At 41.9% G+C, this 18,630-nt stretch overlaps 1 non-coding gene across 1 annotated transcript; it reads left to right on the top strand.

The window, feature by feature from the left end:
* Positions 1-14,891: 14,891 nt before the first annotated feature.
* Positions 14,892-14,964, top strand: TRNAE-CUC (transfer RNA glutamic acid (anticodon CUC)). Its single transcript has one exon. It is a non-coding gene; the product is annotated as a tRNA-Glu (tRNA).
* Positions 14,965-18,630: the final 3,666 nt, after the last annotated feature.

Genomic DNA, 18,630 nt, shown 5'->3' with positions numbered 1-18,630 from the left:
TATATGTAGGTGTGTGAGACTACTAAGAGCTATGACCCACAGGGTACAAGAAGACCCATGCCTTTGACTCTGTAGGGAGCGAATGTATTTACAGCCAATGGGAGATATTGGACTCAAGGTGTGTTACAATCTAAGGGTTTTCTTACACAGTGGTTTTTAAATTTTGTAATGAATTCCTAGAATTAAAGCAGATTGGAGCAATTATGGTTGCCTTTATGAAAAACTGCCTTTGGGCTATGGGAGGGGTCAATGCTCTGTCTCTAATCCGTGGTTAGGTGCCACGATGCAGCTGAAGTGGAAAGGGTGTCATCTAATTGCAAACTGAGGACCATCTGAAGGGTTAAATTCTTTTGAATTGTTACATCATCCTGGAACCTGCAAATAAATACTTCTTCTAATGAGGAGAAAAAAATATATGTATTTTTATATATCTAAAGTTATATTTCAGATGTAATGTTTTCTGTGCAAAGTATTGTAAATTATATTTGTGCTATAGTATTTGATTCAAAATATTTAAAAATGTCTTGCTGTTGACATATTTAATGTTTTAAATGTACAGACGTATTTAACTGGTGCACTTTGTAAATCCCCTGGGGAAAACTTGCAGCTAAGGGGAAAAATGTTGTTTGCTAATATCAACTGTATGATACTTCTTCATTCTTTTTAACTTAATAGATTTTTCAGACTTCTCAAGTCTGTTTCCAAAAAATTAAAATGGATGCCTTGAATAATAAGCAGAATGTTGGCCACCAGGTGCCTTTCAAATTTAGAAGCTAATTGACTTTAGAAAGCTGACATTGCCAAAAAGGATACATAATGCGCTACTGGGATCTGTCAAGAGTATTTATATAATTATTGAACAGTGGTTTTTTTCTACAGGTGATGCAAATTGTAAAGTTTTTTCCTGGAAAAGTTATCAGTGGCTTATAGCAAAAAAAAAATTCCATTTTTAATTTAGTGGAAGTTATTTTATACTATACAATAAAAACATTGCCTTAGAATGTTATTTTTTTTGGTATGAAAATAAATTTATAGGAAAACCTACCTTGTGATTTTGTGCTTCTCTTTTATGTCTGTCTTGCTCTGTGATCCTTCCTCTCCAATATGGTAATGTGGCTTCTATCTTTCCAAAGGTTACCGGGAGAAATGCAGATTTAATTAAAAATTAGGAACCGATTCAATTAAATTACTGAACCTCGGAATTTGAAAAATAATTTACAAGGGATTTGTATGCAAGAATGTAGCCAGATAGAACGCAGAGGCTTCACCACTCAAAAAAGAGAAGTTTGTTATGCCTATATCGTGAGAAAAAATAGTGCTTTGCACAAGTTCATAAGGCCCTGCAGAACAATCATTTGACCTGGAGGAAACCCTGAACATTGTATCTCTTACTAGTGAAGAAGCATTAACAGTGGATGGATGCTCCTCCTCAGGGAAATTTATGTGAGGGAGCCATCTAGCCCATGTTGATTACTCCACATGAGACAGAAGAAAATGAACAGCTTGGGAAGACACAGGAAGCTATAATTCAAGGCACTTGCCATTTGTGGATAAATGTTTCTTGATGGTTGGAACAGGAGAAAAGGAGAAAAATGGCAGAGGTTACAAAGAAAAAAATTGTCAATTCTTTTTGGGGGTGGGACTTGATCATTGACCAAAATACACCTATTGTTTTCAAACTATCAGTAAATCTGAGGTAGATTCATACAAAATGTCTTTTACATATCCCAATTGCTGGTCCCAAATATTCTTCATTTAAGGAAAAATTAATTTTGAGGGGCCACCGGAGAATTTCTCTACTCTCCACTGACACAAAATCTTGTTACATAGAGAGCCTTATTAGCTACCCTGGCTTCTAGAATATGATTCTATCATTTCCAAAGGTGAATAACATTCATTCATTCATTTGCTTGTTTGCTGCACATTATTTATTGAGCATCAACTATGTGCTAGGCACTGTGCCAGGCACTGGGGATATTATGGCACTTCTCTTGCCCCGCAGGAAACTTCATCTCAGTGGGAAGCCAGCCTAGTAAGAGTGTGGTAATCTCCAAGCCTTGGGCATCTACAGAATGCTGTCGGAGCAGAAAGGAGGCCATTGAACCCAATAATGGGGATCACAGAAGGTCTAGAGGTGAAATCAAAACTGGACAGGAGGTGGGCTGAATATCCATTCCCACTTTTAACTTAGAGGCAACTAACTTACAGTCTCTCAAAAATGAGCTAAAACCCAAGGCCTAGGGATGGAAAAAACCTGGAATCTAGAAAGAAAATACATGGTGGCACTAGCCAGACTGGAGAACTAACATGGTGGATGGTCTGCCATGCTAAGAGAGATCCTCTAGAAAAGACCTCGAATATTCAGCCTGACCGTAATGTGAATTTTGTGTATGTTGACAACCTGATAGGTCAGGGATACTTAGAGCTTCGCTGGAATGAATCTATGACAATGAAATGTTGGTGTGAACTGGCCTGTGCCTTGAAGGAGGCAACTGTAGCAAATGGATATGCCAGGAGGTCTGGGAAAGGCTTGTTCTCTTTTCTAGTGACACTCAAGGCTTTCCAGGAGCTGAATAGCAGAATCCGAAACACAGGATCCAAACCCTACTTTTCCCACTCACATGCTACTTTTTACTCCTGCTTTTTCTTCTCGCTCACCCCATTTTCCACTTCCACTCTTGAGTGTTTTAATCCTGTTCTTTTTTCTTTTCCCCTAATCCCTGGCTTTTGCCTCAGAGGACCATTTAGTTTCTCCGATGGCCCTCGTGGAACAGAAGGCTGCTGCATCTGATTGTAATAGTACCTGACCATGTCAGCACTCAGCACAGTGAAGTGAAGGTTGAGGAGTGACAAAATATGTCAGGAAACCAACACATACTGGATGCTAGGGCAAATGGAACTGTTTGCTTATTCTACCTACTCCATTTCAATCTTCTTCCCAACACCTGCCAAATCTGAAGCAAGGGAAGCATGCCAAATTTGAAGTCATCTCTCTTCTTGAGTCGGTTTTGACAGCTATACCAGGTCCACGCATCCTTGCATCTTCCCAAAAATCTACATGCGCAGCCATCCTTGTCTAGCAAATTTGTTTTTCTCCCTTTCCTCCTGCTTCCTTTTGTCTCATTCATCTCCATCAGGCCATCCTAGAGAACTAACCAGAGAAGATCCATTTCCCCAGTGACTTAGGTGGGAACCTAAGCACCTCACGCTTCATCCTCTCTGTGTGTGTGTAATTATCAATGTGGCTAGAGACAGCGGCCTGGCGTTATACGTACACATTTTAGGGACCCAACTTTGACTCAACCTGCAGTTCCACGTTTAGCCTGTGGAGTCACTGGGGAGCACTCCAAGCACGTGCTGGCTTCAGGCTTGGCTTTGTTAATGGATTCTCTAGCTTCCTTGCAATGAAATTGATATATGTTCCCCAGTAGTTGCATTTATAAATGCTAATTAGTTAGTGAGTCACATTATTATGATTTAGCCTTGTGTCCCTTTGTACAATAAAAAATTTGTACACAGTGTTAGCTATAAAACAGAAATCTATCCTTTCGATTAATAGTACTTTTATGATACTGCTACTCTTCTAGTCTTGTAGTTTAAAAATTCTGTTTCCTAATCATCTACCCTCACCTCCCTTCTCCTTTGCTGACTGACTTTTTTCTGTTGTTATGGCATCTTGACCAGTGCTCTATTTGCAGTGACAAGCTCTTTGATATTATCAGATGTGGACCACTTACAACATTATTCATATGCTACTGGCTTTCCATATCTGTAGAAAAATCCTGTAGAATCATGTGCTTTGAAAATTCAAAGAGGTAGCCCTTTCCGTTGGCAAAGGAATGAGTTAGGAGTCACTTGCTCCGTTTGTAGCAGCCAGAGCTAAGATACCAGGAATCAGGGCTGGTTTCAGAGACAAGAAGTTCTCCCGATAAAAGATAATAGATATTTCAATCTCCCTTATCAGGGTCTTAAAATCAAGGGATGTCATTTTCTTGGGAAAAATCCATTTTCTTCCCTTTCCTATGGATTCTGAAGAAGCTGTGTTGCCTCAAAAGACTGATCTCAACAATCCCACGTTGGTGGAATGAAAGTACCTCATGAGACGTGAACATCTTTTGGAAGAAGGATCGCAGATTTGGGCATCAGCCAGATTCAGGCTTGGAATCTGAGCTCTGCTGCCTGGTAACCCTGGGCAGATGGCCACCATTCGGATTTCAGCTCCCTCCCTTGTAAAGCAGGAGTCTCCCTGTCTGTGTTGAAGAGCTGTGAGCATTAGCAATGGGAGGTGCTCAAGTAGGAGCCACCGTTTTTAACCTCTCATCCCATTTGCTACATCCCGAGTCCCAGGTCACGCACACAGTTTGTCCTCTTTTCCTCTAGCTGCCCGGCACAGCCTGTGCTGAGTGAAGCACTATGCTCTGAGTGGTGGGGGACACCAGGAGAGAGATGGTATTAATTTCCTGGGGCTGCAGGATGGTCACGTGGCTGGTGGCAGGAAGGGCAGGGGGGTTGAGAGATCAGAACCATACCTGTGACCCTGAAATCTTTCGTAAGTTACCAGCATCCTCATGCGTTTGTTTTTATTGCATTTCTGCTGGGAGCCGGTAGAAGGACAGCATTTGCCCAAACACTGTGAGATGCAGAACAGAGCACCCTGCAGAAGCAGGAAAGGAGGGAAGTGTGGGGCCACAGACATGACCTTGGGGTGGAGGTGCTGTACTTTGAGGTGGGGTCCTTGAACCTTCTCTGGGTGGGGAAACCTGTGCTGAGGACACTTGTTCAGGTTTAAGACGGAGTATTCAAATTTAGAAGGAAGACATCCTAGACCCTCATCAGTAAAAGGAGAAAAGTTCACACACAACTCTAGGGAAAGCACAAATAATAAATGAGACTTACCGAGAATGTCCAAGTGAGGAAACACGTCATGAAATAGGCAAGGGGCATCTAGAGGAGTTTACCTAAATCCCAAGGTGCAGAGAGACACTGCAGCAGAGGAAGAAAGAGATGCCCACGGCGTGTCAGGTCTACACTAGAAACAGAAGCGGCACCTTCCGTTGCCTTCTCTTCTACAACATCACCAAATCGGTGGCCCGTAATCCAAAAGGCAAGTCCCATCCCCTACTAGGCCCAAGTCAATAGTTAGGGAGCCGCGAGGAGCGTCTGGCTTATGGGAATGAAATAGGAAAGCAACTTGTGGGTGAGAATCCATGTCGGTTCAGGGATGAGTAGTGTGTTGCCAAAGGCTCAAGCAGGGGTTCAATTTTGAAAGAAGACTGGCAGGATCCCCAGAAGTGGGTCCGGCCCCAGCCGTCTGGAGGTACAGGCGGTGCCCGCTGCCAAGACATGGGGGAGCCCTAGGCTGGGTAGAAACCCCAGTGTCCATGTTCCTGGGAGAACTGGCCTGACAGGCTGGTGGGCTTCCTTGTGGGAAAGGTCAGGAAGCTTCCATGCAATCCTGACCCGGAAACCGCTAGAGACTGTTACCCTCCGTATTAGTGTCCTGGAGCTGCTGGACAAATGGCCACAGACTCGGTGGCTTAAAACGAAAAAAACTTATTCCCACAGTTCTGGAGCCAGAAATCTAAAATCAAAGCTTGGGCAGGGCTGCTCTTGCTCTTGTAGATCTAGGGGAGACTACTTTCTTTCTTCTCCCAGCTGCTGGTGGCTCCAAGAGTCCCCTATGGCTGTTTCACATCAGTCTCTGACGCTGTCTTCCCTTGGCATTCTCCCCATCTCCCCATGTCTTCTTTCCTTCTGTTTCTTATAAGGACAACTGTCGTTGGATTTAGGGCCTGCCTGGATAATCCAGGAAGATCTCTCAAGATCCTTAATTACATCGGCAATGACCTGTTTCCTAAATAAGGTGACATCCAGAGATTCTAGGGGCTAGGATGTAGACGTGTCTTTGGGGGGGGCCACCATTCAACTTACTAAACTTTCCAAATCCCAACCATTAATTGGACCAGCCACCCTGGTATCCTCCTTTCGGCGGCAATGGCTTCCAGGGAAGAGGCTGGGACTGGGGAAACTGTAAGTAAAAGAATGAATGATCCAAAAATCCCTCGATCTGTGACTTGCATGGAGAAAGATCCCAGAGGGAACAGACACATATGAGACGGTTGCTGTGTTACAGATATGGAATTAGGGATATTTTCTTCATTTCAAAATTTTCCTGTTATGACACTACCATTGAATTCAATAATAAAGAGCATTAAAGTTGATCTTTTCAATAGAGAAACGGCATTGAAGCTTTTGGCGCTAAATAAGCCTAGAGCTCCATGATGTAAGCCTGTGTGCTATTTTTTTTTAATTGAAGAATAGTTAATTTACAATGTTGTGTTAGTTTCAAGTGTACAGCAAAGTGATTCAGTTATGCATACATACAGACAAACATACATACATATATATACATATATATATTTTTTCAGCTTCTTTTCCATTATAGGTTATTACAAGATATTGAATATATTTCCCCGTGCTATACAGTAGGTCCTTGTTGTTTATTTCATATATAGTAGTGTGTATATGTTAATCCCAAACTCTTAATTTATCCACCCTCCACCCCGCTATCCCCTTTAGAAACCATAAGTTTGTTTTCTATGTCTGTGAGTGTATTTGTTTTGTAAATAAGTTCATTTGTATCATTTTTTTTAGATTCCATATATAAGTGATATTATATGATATTTATCTTTCTCTTTCTGACTTACTTCGCTTAATATGATAATCTCTAGGTCCATGGACCTGTGATTTTGAAATGGAATACCCTAGAAGCTTGGGGAAAGTGTGTTTTAGAATGAGAAGAAGTGACCTCTCCCCAGTGTTGAAATTAGGAACAGGAACAGGCTTATCATCCAACATTCCCTCATTCTCTTCTGATACACGTTTTTCCACCACTCTCCTGATTTTAGAAGACAAGATGAGGAAGCAGCACAGTTTCAAAGAAGAATCTTTTCCTGGATGTGTTAAACCCAAGAGGCTCCAAGTTAAATTTTTAAAGATGACTTGACAACTTGTTCACCTTGTTTTCTGCCCTCAGCAAGGTACTAAGCTTGACAGACAGAGACAAGTTAATTGAAATGTCCCCTTAGCTGGCAAGCTCCTTGGGTAAAGATGGAAAGATGGCATCCTTGTGGCATGGCTGTTTAATAAGGTGTGTGGGTTGTATTCTCCCCATCTCCCCATGTCTTCTTTCCTTCTGTTTCTTATAAGGACAACTGTCGTTGGATTTAGGGCCTGCCTGGATAATCCAGGAAGATCTCTCAAGATCCTTAATTACATCGGCAATGATCTGTTTCCTAAATAAGGTGACATCCAGAGATTCTAGGGGCTAGGATGTAGACGTGTCTTTGGGGGGGGCCACCATTCAACTTACTAAACTTTCCAAATCCCAACCATTAATTGGACCAGCCACCCTGGTATCCTCCTTTCGGCGGCAATGGCTTCCAGGGAAGAGGCTGGGACTGGGGAAACTGTAAGTAAAAGAATGAATGATCCAAAAATCCCTCGATCTGTGACTTGCATGGAGAAAGATCCCAGAGGGAACAGACACATATGAGACGGTTGCTGTGTTACAGATATGGAATTAGGGATATTTTCTTCATTTCAAAATTTTCCTGTTATGACACTACCATTGAATTCAATAATAAAGAGCATTAAAGTTGATCTTTTCAATAGAGAAACGGCATTGAAGCTTTTGGCGCTAAATAAGCCTAGAGCTCCATGATGTAAGCCTGTGTGCTATTTTTTTTTAATTGAAGAATAATTTACAATGTTGTGTTAGTTTCAAGTGTACAGCAAAGTGATTCAGTTATGCATACATACAGACAAACATACATACATATATATACATATATATATTTTTTCAGCTTCTTTTCCATTATAGGTTATTACAAGATATTGAATATATTTCCCCGTGCTATACAGTAGGTCCTTGTTGTTTATTTCATATATAGTAGTGTGTATATGTTAATCCCAAACTCTTAATTTATCCACCCTCCACCCCGCTATCCCCTTTAGAAACCATAAGTTTGTTTTCTATGTCTGTGAGTGTATTTGTTTTGTAAATAAGTTCATTTGTATCATTTTTTTTAGATTCCATATATAAGTGATATTATATGATATTTATCTTTCTCTTTCTGACTTACTTCGCTTAATATGATAATCTCTAGGTCCATGGACCTGTGATTTTGAAATGGAATACCCTAGAAGCTTGGGGAAAGTGTGTTTTAGAATGAGAAGAAGTGACCTCTCCCCAGTGTTGAAATTAGGAACAGGAACAGGCTTATCATCCAACATTCCCTCATTCTCTTCTGATACACGTTTTTCCACCACTCTCCTGATTTTAGAAGACAAGATGAGGAAGCAGCACAGTTTCAAAGAAGAATCTTTTCCTGGATGTGTTAAACCCAAGAGGCTCCAAGTTAAATTTTTAAAGATGACTTGACAACTTGTTCACCTTGTTTTCTGCCCTCAGCAAGGTACTAAGCTTGACAGACAGAGACAAGTTAATTGAAATGTCCCCTTAGCTGGCAAGCTCCTTGGGTAAAGATGGAAAGATGGCATCCTTGTGGCATGGCTGTTTAATAAGGTGTGTGGGTTGTTTTTTTTTTTTTTTAAACTAGATTGTTAAAAGGAACTCAACAAGTCAGCTGAACACTTTTGTTTGTGACATAGTAAGGATTGGTGATAAAGGCAATAAAGGCGTTTGTTAAAAACAGAAACTTCAGTGTTTCAAAACCTAGGAATTTTTATTTAAGTCTGAAATATTGGCCCATAGAAGTCCAAACCTGCAAGTTATGGTGTCTAGAGAGCATCTACTGGCCTGAAAAGAGGGTTTGGCTTCTGGCCCTATACCATTGCAAAAATTCTGCTTTTCCATCAGTAAAGGCTGGCTAAAGGGAGGAAAACAGGCAAACATGGGTAGAAAACCTTTCTTCTTTTTAAAAAAAATTTTTTATTTATTTATTTTTGGCTGCGTTGGATCTTCGTTGCTGAGCACAGGGTTTCTCTAGTTGCAGCGAATGGGGACTACTCTTCATTGCGGTGCTCGGGCTTCTCATTGCAGTGGCTTCTCTTGTGGCGGAGCACGGGCTCTAGGCACATGGGCTTCAATAGTTGTGGCACATGGGCTCAGTAGTTGTGGCACACGGGCTTAGTTCCTCCATGACATGTGAGATCTTCCTGGACCAGGGATCGAACCCATGTCCCCTGCATTGTCAGGTAGATTCTTAACTACTGTGCCACCAGGGAAGTCCCAGAAAACCTTTCTTATCTGTGCTTCACAATAAAATCCTTTGAAATTTGTCATGCACTGTTAATATCATAGCCTTTAAATTATTTTTAAAAAGCCATAATATGACATAATCTTGTTTCTATAGGGGGCTTAGGGAGATTTCTGTGGTTATTGGTACCCCTGGAAAGAATGAGTCATTTAATGTCCTGGGTCTACCAGAATGCAAGTCCTGACCCAGAAGTGGTAGACCAATTTAGTCCACTTAAAAATAATATTTTAGGGGCTTCCCTGGTGGCGCAGTGGTTGCGCGTCCGCCTGCCGATGCAAAAAAAAAAATAATAATAATAATATTTTAAAATATCTGTTCAAGATTTATTTAAGAGAGAAGAGTGATAAATATGTAAAGGCAGAGAAGGGAGCTGCTGGTGGCAATATTAAGCCTCCTTTTGGCTGTCCTGAACAGTTCAGATCTGGCCCAAACTTGCATATCACTCAGTAAAAGGACTCCTGAAGTTCATCAGAACCCCCGTAAATAGCACAGCAGCTCCCTTTCATTAGAGGAACACACCCCTTAGGAGCCAAATCTCTACGGATGCCCCAGGAGACAAACATGAATTCCTTCCTGGCACACAGAGAAGTAAATATACCCTTTTCATCTCTATCTTCTTACATTTCAAGTGCCCCAGCCATGAGCCCCTCCAGCCTACCCAATTTGGCTCTGTAAAATGTACACTGCAGTCACCAGTCTTTCAAAAGAAAAAAAAATTTCCCTTCTTATCCCAGAAAAGGGCTTATGAACTATAGTACATCCAATTGTCAAAAATCAAGTCTATTAATGCATTTTCATGCATTTTTCTTTGCCTTGATCAATGATTAAGAAATACCTGCATTTGTTTCTTCTCTTTTACCAAATCCATGCCAGCATTAGTCCCATGGTTAAAAATTGTGAATCAGGCAGTAGTAAGACATGTTTCTTTTCAGGTTTTGAGACCCTCCTATATATTGAACACTATGCTAGGCTATTTTCATACATAATCTATTATAATCCTCACTACAATTCACTGTAATGACTGGTATGATCCCATTTTATAGACTCGTAAATAATAAGTGACATCTGGAGTGTGTGTGTGTGTGTGTGTGTGTGTGTGTGTGTATTTGGGATTTGAATGTGAAAATGTAGTAGGCTTTTTTTGGCACTCCTTCAGTCACAGACAATGTGACTGCTGTCATTCCTTCTACCTGAAATGTCCTGCCACTTCTCCCCTGACCACCAGATTCTCACCATCCTTCAAGACCTTGTGTAAGCCCCACATTCCCCATGAATCCATCAGTCATCTTTTCCTTGTGAATTCCTATTGTTCTCTGTGGTTGTGTGTGTGCGCGTGTGTGTGTGTGTGTGTGTGTGTGTGTGTGTGTGGTATGTGTGTCTATTCTAGTGATTCTGCTTCCCTCCTTTAACTTTGACTGATATACATACTCTCCAAGTCAACTAACATGAGTATCCAGTCTAATAATTCATTCATTTAACCAAGAGTTATTTAGCACTGTTCTTTGTGTTTTAACCAAATCTAGGACTCAGTTATCTCTTGTCTCCTACCACTTTTGATTGTCTCCTAAGTCGTGGTCATGCCTTCCAAGAGGGGTGTGAGCTGCTTCAGTACCGGGGAGGCTGTTCTCTGTGCTTCTCTTGTACTCCCAAATGTGCCAAGCAGATAAGGGAGGGGGGCAGGTGAAAAGAACTTGATACAGGCTTGTTGAGTACCTGATTGATGAATTCACCTGTGTCCTCTGTCAATCGTAAGCATCCACAGGCCAACTTGTGTGTGTAGCTCTTAAGAGCCCTTTGAATTTTGGCCCCAACTTCCTGCTGAGGCTACACAGAATGGGGTGAGTGGTGAGGGGGTGAATGGAACCAATGGGGCCACATTTATGTGTTTTTTTCAGGTGTAGTGCCTTACATCAAATCCCATGGGAGGGAGATACAACAGAGTGGAAAGCAGAGCAAATTTCATGTTTTGAGATCAGAGAGCTGGTCTTGCCCCTGCAATAACTGTCTCAAATTTTGGATCAGAAACTTAATCTTTCTGTAGCTTACCTTCTATATTCACAAAATTAAAATATTTGGGTTGGCAAAAAAGTGCCTTAGGTTTTTTAGTAAAAATAAAAGACACATTTTTCATTTTCAGCAAGAACTTTATTGAACAACGTATTCACCCTTTTGTTCCACTACCTTCTGCCATTTTTCAGGCAACTTCATAATCCCATCTTCCCAAAACTTTTTATCTTTTTGAGCAAAGAACTGTTCCAGGTGCCTTTTACAGTCTTCCAGGGAATTGACATTTTTTCCATTAAGAGAATTTTGTAAAGAACGAAACAAATGGAAATCCGAAGGTGCAATGTCTGGTGAATACAGCGGATGAATGAAGACTTCCCAGCCAAGCTCTAACAGTTTTTGCCTGGTCATCAAAGAAATGTGCAGTCTTGCGTTATCCTGATGGAAGATTATGTGTTTTCTGTTGACTAATTCTGGATGTTTTTCATCAAGTGCTGCTTTCAGTTGGTCTAACTGGGAGCAGTACTTGTTGGAATTAATTATTTGGTTTTCTGGAAGGAGCTCATATTGAGGACTCCCTTCCAATCCCACCATATACACAACATCACCTTCTTTGGATGAAGACTGGCCTTTGATGTGATTGGTGGTGGTTCATTTCGCTTGCCCCATGATCTCTTCCGTTCCACATTATTGTACAGTATCCAGTTTTCATTGCGTGTCACAATTTGTTTTAAAAACGGAACGTTTTCATTACGTTTAAGTAGAGAATCGCATGAGGAAATATGGTCAAGAAGGTTTTCTTCACTTAACTTATGTGGAACCCAAACATCAAAGCGAATGACATAACCAAGCTGGTGCAAATGATTTTTAACGCTTGATTTGGATATTTTGAGTATGTCAGCTATCTCCTGCGTGGTACAACACTGACTGTTCTCAATTAATGTCTCAATTTGACCGCTATCAACTTCAACTGGTCTACCCTACCGTGGAGCATCGTCCAGCGAGAAGTCTCCAGCACAAAATTTAGCAAACCACTTTGACACATTCAATCAGTCACAGCACCTTCTCCATACACTGCACAAGTCTTTTTGTGTGTTTCAGTTGCGTTTTTACCTTTCTTGAAGTAATAAAGCATAATATGCTGAAAATGTTGCTTTTTTTCTTTCATCTTCAATATTAAAAAGGCTACTACACAGATTTCACCAATTTTGATGTCTTTTTTAAAATGCATGCTGATATGACAGCTGTCACATACAATCTAACAAAATTGTTTCAAATTAAGTTAAAGACAACTAAGTGCTACTAGAGCCATCTTACAGAACTAACCGAAAGAACCTTTTGGCCAACGAATAATAATAGCCACTTCACCTACCTTGCGTTTTTGAGAATTCAAGGAAAACAAATGTGCAAATGTGTCAAAGGGAATAAATTATACTATGGGTTGAATCGTGTCATAATTCTTGAAGGCAGTCTGACCAGTTACTCAATTGGACCTGATTGGCATGTAGGAGCTGTCCTGAAGTCCAGCTCATTCTCACCCCCTTTGGTACCATCTCCCAACCAGAAATCATTTCTGGGGAAGATTTTAGGGGTCCATGGGATCAATTCATGTGCTGGTCTCTGTTGATCCAGATCTTCAAATGAATTCTATTTTGATTTGACATTTCAAGTGGTTTTTCTCCTGTTGAGCTCTGGTTTCACATCCCGTAGGCTGAGCTCATCTCTTTCCAACTTTCCTTTTTCTAAAGGAAAGAAGAGAAAGGAGGAAAGGCAGAAAGGGAGTGCATTTTCATCATAGTTACAATAGATCACTTTCTCTTTCCTGCAGGCAAAGTAAAAATGTCCTCGAAGTAGCAATGAATCAGAGTATCAGGACCAAATCCATCCTCTTCTCCCCATCCACCGAGCACTTCTATACTTCTCGCTCTCAGCCTGGGGAAGCTGATCAGCCTTGTGGTAAAAATGAGGGGAGTCCATGGAGATGGCATCTGAGATAATTCTTCATTTAAAAAAAAAAATGATTCTTTAGGGACCTCCCTGGCAGTCCAGTGGTTAAGACTCTGTGCTTCCACTGCAGGGGTCGCAGGTTCAACCCCTGGTCGTGGAACTAAGATCCCACATGGTGTGTGTGGCATGGCCAAATTAAAAAAAAAAAGAGCATTTAAAGACCACCTCCATTTAAAATCCTCACAGCCTAGAGTGTCTAGCACTTAATAAGGACTCAATAAAATACAGAACAAAATTTAAGCCAATTTTTAGAAAAATAAAAAGTCTTAGAGAGGATCTCCAAGAGATATGTGTATTACAGTAGAAGGAAAATTCCCCAATAAAAAGAATGGCTCATAAGGAGAAGCATGTTGGTTAGAAAAGAGATATTTTGGGGGGGTGCATATGTGTGTTGCGTCCATGTGTATTTAGAAAGTATAACTCAGGATGCTTTTATCTGTAAGTAAGAGAGTCACCCTCAAAGTGACTTAAACAAACAATGGGGGAATTAGGAATTTTTTTTTTTTTGCATAACAAGAAATCCAGCAGACGATCAGGCTACAGGTATATGTCAAGGCTCCAGGTCTGCTTCTTACTGTTCCCTTTGATCTGTTCTCCTTTGTGTGTTGGCTTCACCCTCTTGGTGTTAGCAAAATGGTCGCAGCAGTTCCGGGCATCAAATCCGGATACAACAATGTTCAGAGGAAAAAATAATAAGCACGGCTAGCCCAGTCTCAGCCAGTGCCCTTGCGGGGCTCCCAGCAGTGAAGGGAGTAAGTTTTGCAATTCCCACAAACCGGCTTCTAGCTAGAAGCCAGATGAGACCAGAGGGAGCTGTATGTGCAGCTTCTGGAAAGCCATCTTGATAAGGATTTTTTTATACCACTTTTGTGTACAGAAGGCAAACTGGAGGATTTCTCTGCAGCAAAATCCCATTGAGTACTAATCCACTCACAGCTGTGTGACCTTCACCTGAACCTTTCCCTCCATGCTTACTTGGCTTAAAAGCAATGCTTTGGGGCTGGATTTCCAGCACGCACACATTTTTTCTGAAACCTGAAATACCCCTTAAATGTCCTGCTCTAGCCAATACACTAAGGATGTAATATGGAAGCTTACTGTTCTTTTAACATGAGCCCTTCCTGGCTTGCTAGAGGCTTGTTCTTCCAAACTTGTTTGGCTGCTCAGAACATGAGATCAGTAGTCATTTTGAGTTCTGAGATGACTTAACAATTGCTTTGGATCAACTGCACGACTGGCCCAAATGACTGCAAAAATTGGTCATTCAGATGATGGAGAAACATGTTTCAACTGAACAACAGTCGAATTTGTGTCAGCCAGTTGATGCGGCCAAAGCCCAGTCTGCTCTTCCTACCCGACCCCCACCTCCGCTGGCTCCCAATCCCCCTTCACAGTCCTCTCTTGACAGAATGATTTTCTAAAACACAATCACAGTCATGTCAGTCACTGGAGCCGTACATCATTTCTCAATGCCAACAGACTAAGTGCAAAACATCTACTGGCATCAATCTCTTTTTGCAAGCTTTTCTCCTGAAATCTCTGTCCCCTGGCCTCTACAGGCTGTGCTCCAGTCACACCAAGATACCAGCTGTTGGGAATTCCCTGGTGGTCCAGTGGTTAGGACTCTGCGCTCTCACTGCTGAGGGCCCGGGTTCGATTCCTGGTCGGGGAACTAAGATCCCACAAGCTGCGTGGTGTGGCCAAAAAAACAAACAAAAAACAAAATACCACCTATTACCTCATTGGCCACACATGCCCTTCACACCTCTGAGACTGTGCCCGCTGCTCTGGGTGGGCTTTCCGCCTCTCCGCCTCATATCTGTCCCTTATCCTTGAATGTACGGCTCCAACATCATCTTTTGCGTGAAACTTTCTTTATTCTCATGACCGTCAGCCAGTTGATCCCTTCTCTGGGCCCCTGTGGTGCTTTGGTTTTAGTGCTCAAAGGTTAAATTGTAATTATTTACTTACTGTTTGTTCCTCTCAGTAGAGCAGAGACTTTTTTTTATTCATCTTTGTGGGCATGGTACTCAGCCCGATGACCAGAAACTAGGGGCTGCCCAAGGAATATTTAATGAGGAAAGGAAGGGAGGAAGGAAGGAAGGAAGGAAGGGAGGGAGGGAGCAGGAATGAAGGAAGCTGATCAACTTGCTGTCCTAAATCCTAGCACTCCTCAATCCCCTCTCAAGTCTTATCTCTGGCCAAGAATACAAATGAAGACTGAAGGTGATGAAAAGATATGAAGGTAGCATCTGGAGGATGTCTAGCTGCCCCAGGCAGCTCTTCAATAGGCAGCCTAAACAGCGTGAGCAACAGCCTTCTCTCTGTGGAACAGATACTCCTCACTCAGCAAATGTTATAGTGAGAGTCTTTTCTGTGCCAGTCATGTGCCAAGTGCCTTTAAAAAAGAAAAGAATTAGACATGGCCTTCAGTGGTCTACAATTTAGTTATCTCAATCTTCTCTTCTGGGTACCTCAGATTTCATCATCCTCTTTTCTCACCTCATAAACTTTCCCTGCTCTTTAGTTCTCTGTTGTTTCTAAACCTTGGATGTCACTGCACAAGGTCCCGAGAATGCCCCTATTTTCACATCTCACTGAACCTGAATGCAGAAGTCAGATGATCAGCCTCTTTTTTGTTTCTCGGGGCTTTCCTCTGCAAATCTGCTTTTCACAGTATTCTCTCTCTCCTCTCTTTCTACGACTCCAATTTCACGTATATTAGACCTTTCACTCTTTCCATGTGCATCCCACACTCTCTTCTTCACTTTCCATCACTTTTTATCTCCATGCTTCAGTCTGGGTATTTTCTACTGATCTGTTTTCCAGCTCACTAATCCTAGCCTTTACTGTGTCTTATTGCTGCTAATTCCTTTTAATGTATAGATTTTAATTATTGTATTCTTTAGTTCTAGAATTTCTTTTTTTATATAAATTTATTTTATTTTATTTTATTTATTTTTGTTGGTGTTGGGTCTTCATTGCTGCGTGTGGGCTTTCTCTAGTTGCTGAGAGTGGGGGCTACTCTTCATTGTGGTGCATGGGCTTCTCATTGTGGTGGCTTCTCTTGTTGCAGCGCATGGGCTCAAGGCGAGTGGGCCTCAGTAGTTGCAGCGTGTGGGCTCAGTAGTTGCAGAATGCGGGCTCTAGAGCACAGGCTCAGTAGTTGTGGTGCATGGGCTTAGTTGCTCCGCAGCATGTGGGATCTTCCTGGACCAGGGCTCGAACCCGTCTTCCCTGCATTGGCAGGCAGATTTTTAACCACTGCGCCACCAGGGAAGTCCCAGTTCTAGAATTTCTATTTGATTTTTTTTCATAAGTAGTTTTTCACTGAACATCTCCCTTTTGTCATCTACTTTTGAACTGATTAATCTGTGTTTGATATGTTTGATAACTTCAATATTTGTGTCATTGTTCTGAATATTATTGCTACATAACAAACCACCCCAAAACTTAATGATTGCATAAAGCAACCATCTGGCTGGAATAATTTAGAGACATCTTCCCTCATGGCTGGCAGTTGATGCTGTTGGCTAGTGGTGCTTTCTACCACGGCTGCCTCAGGGTGGTTGAATTTCCTACATGGTGTCACTTTAGAAGCTAAATAGAGATTATGGGGATGAGGGGGTGGGAAAGTAAGAGTGTGAGGAGAACAGTCAGAAGGTTATTGCTGCAGGGTCAGATTTCAGCATCCAAAATACTGACGTTCAAAGATGGTAAGGACACATGGGCACACACCTCATTCCACCCCCATGCCAAGCTGCCAAAAAAAGTGAAAGATTGTATTGTAACAATAATTATATATTATCACATTATGATAGTTAACATTTATTGAGAGATTACCAGGTACCATGAAGCCTTAACATCCCCACAAAATAATTGCCACCAACAGATGAATGGATAAAGAAGATGTGGCACATATATACAATGGAATATTACTCAGCCATAAAAAGAAATGAAATTGAGTTATTTGTACTGAGGTGGATGGACATAGAGTCTGTCTTACAGAGTGAAGTAAGTCAGAAAGAGAAAAACAAATGGGAAGGGTAAGCTGGGACAAAGTGAAAGAGTGGCATGGACATAAATACACTACCAAATGTAAAATAGATAGCTAGTGGGAAGCAGCCACATAGCACAGGGAGATCAGCTCGGTGCTTTGTGACCACCTAGAGGGGTGGGATAAGGAGGGTGGCAGGGAGGGAGACGCAAGAGGGAAGAGATATGGGGATATATATATATATGTATAACTGATTCACTTTGTTATAAAGCAGAAACTAACACACCATGGTAAAGCAATTATACTCCAATAAAGATGTTTAAAAAAATTGCTATTATTATCCTCATTGTATAGATTTGGAAACGAGGCAAGAAAGGTCAGCAACTTGGCCAAGGACACACAGTAAGTGGCAGAGCCAAAATTCAAATCCAGGCAGTTATATTCCATAGGCCACTAGGCAACATGGTATTATACACAATACAATGGGCCAGGTATTCACTGTCTTCCATTTTCTATCCGCATCCTGTCTAAACACCAGGCAACAGCAGTTACTGAGAGCTCAATGCAGCCATTACCTTTAGACCGGAGAGGTCAGGCAGGAATTGGGCTTCACCATCGTTTATTAGGTCCTCTAATCAAGGCCCCCAGTGACCACAGTGGGGGGAGGGCTGGATCTGGAATTTGGATTTAGTCACAAGATCCAGCTCAAGTCTAGGCTCTGCCATTTGCTAGTTCTGTGACCCTGAACAAGCCATGTGACCTCTCAGTGTAAAGTTTCCTCATTACTAAGATGAAGATATTAAGACTGTAAATGATGACTATTATCTTCATGACTATGGAATTGGAGGAGAGAAAGAAAGAGTGAACAGGCACACCCCCACTGCTGGGAGAGGCGTGGAGAGTGGCAGCAACCAGCCAGAGGAAGACAGCATTCAGACATAGACCCCTCTGACCACGACAATACTGAATTAGTAAATAATGCGGTGGAGTGTGTGAGAAGAAGGTGCACAAGGGGACAGGACACAATGACGATGGGGAAGTTAATCTCCTCTCTCCCTTCCCCGTGTTTGCTGGGGGCAGAGGCCAAGGGCTGAGAGTGAGTTTCTCCTCCTCCCAATCCCCCCCTGACCCGGTCGCCATAGGATGGGGGGTACAGTTGTCTCTGGGGAGGATGGGGAGCAGTTGGGAGTGGGGAGGGGATGGGGACAGAGATGGGAGAGGCAGTGGCAGGTGGGACGGCCAGCGAGCTGACACTCCAAGATCCCAGCTCACGCTCCATTGTTCTATCAGACTTCAGTTGTAAAGCGAGTAATTCAAAGATAAAATTACTAAGAACTTTAA

This window comes from Physeter macrocephalus, chromosome 13 (genome assembly GCF_002837175.3).
Source record: "Physeter macrocephalus isolate SW-GA chromosome 13, ASM283717v5, whole genome shotgun sequence".
Taxonomy (NCBI): Eukaryota; Metazoa; Chordata; class Mammalia; order Artiodactyla; family Physeteridae; genus Physeter; species Physeter macrocephalus.
The sequence above is the reverse complement of the archived record's forward strand: the minus strand, read 5'-3'. Positions and strand labels throughout refer to the sequence as shown.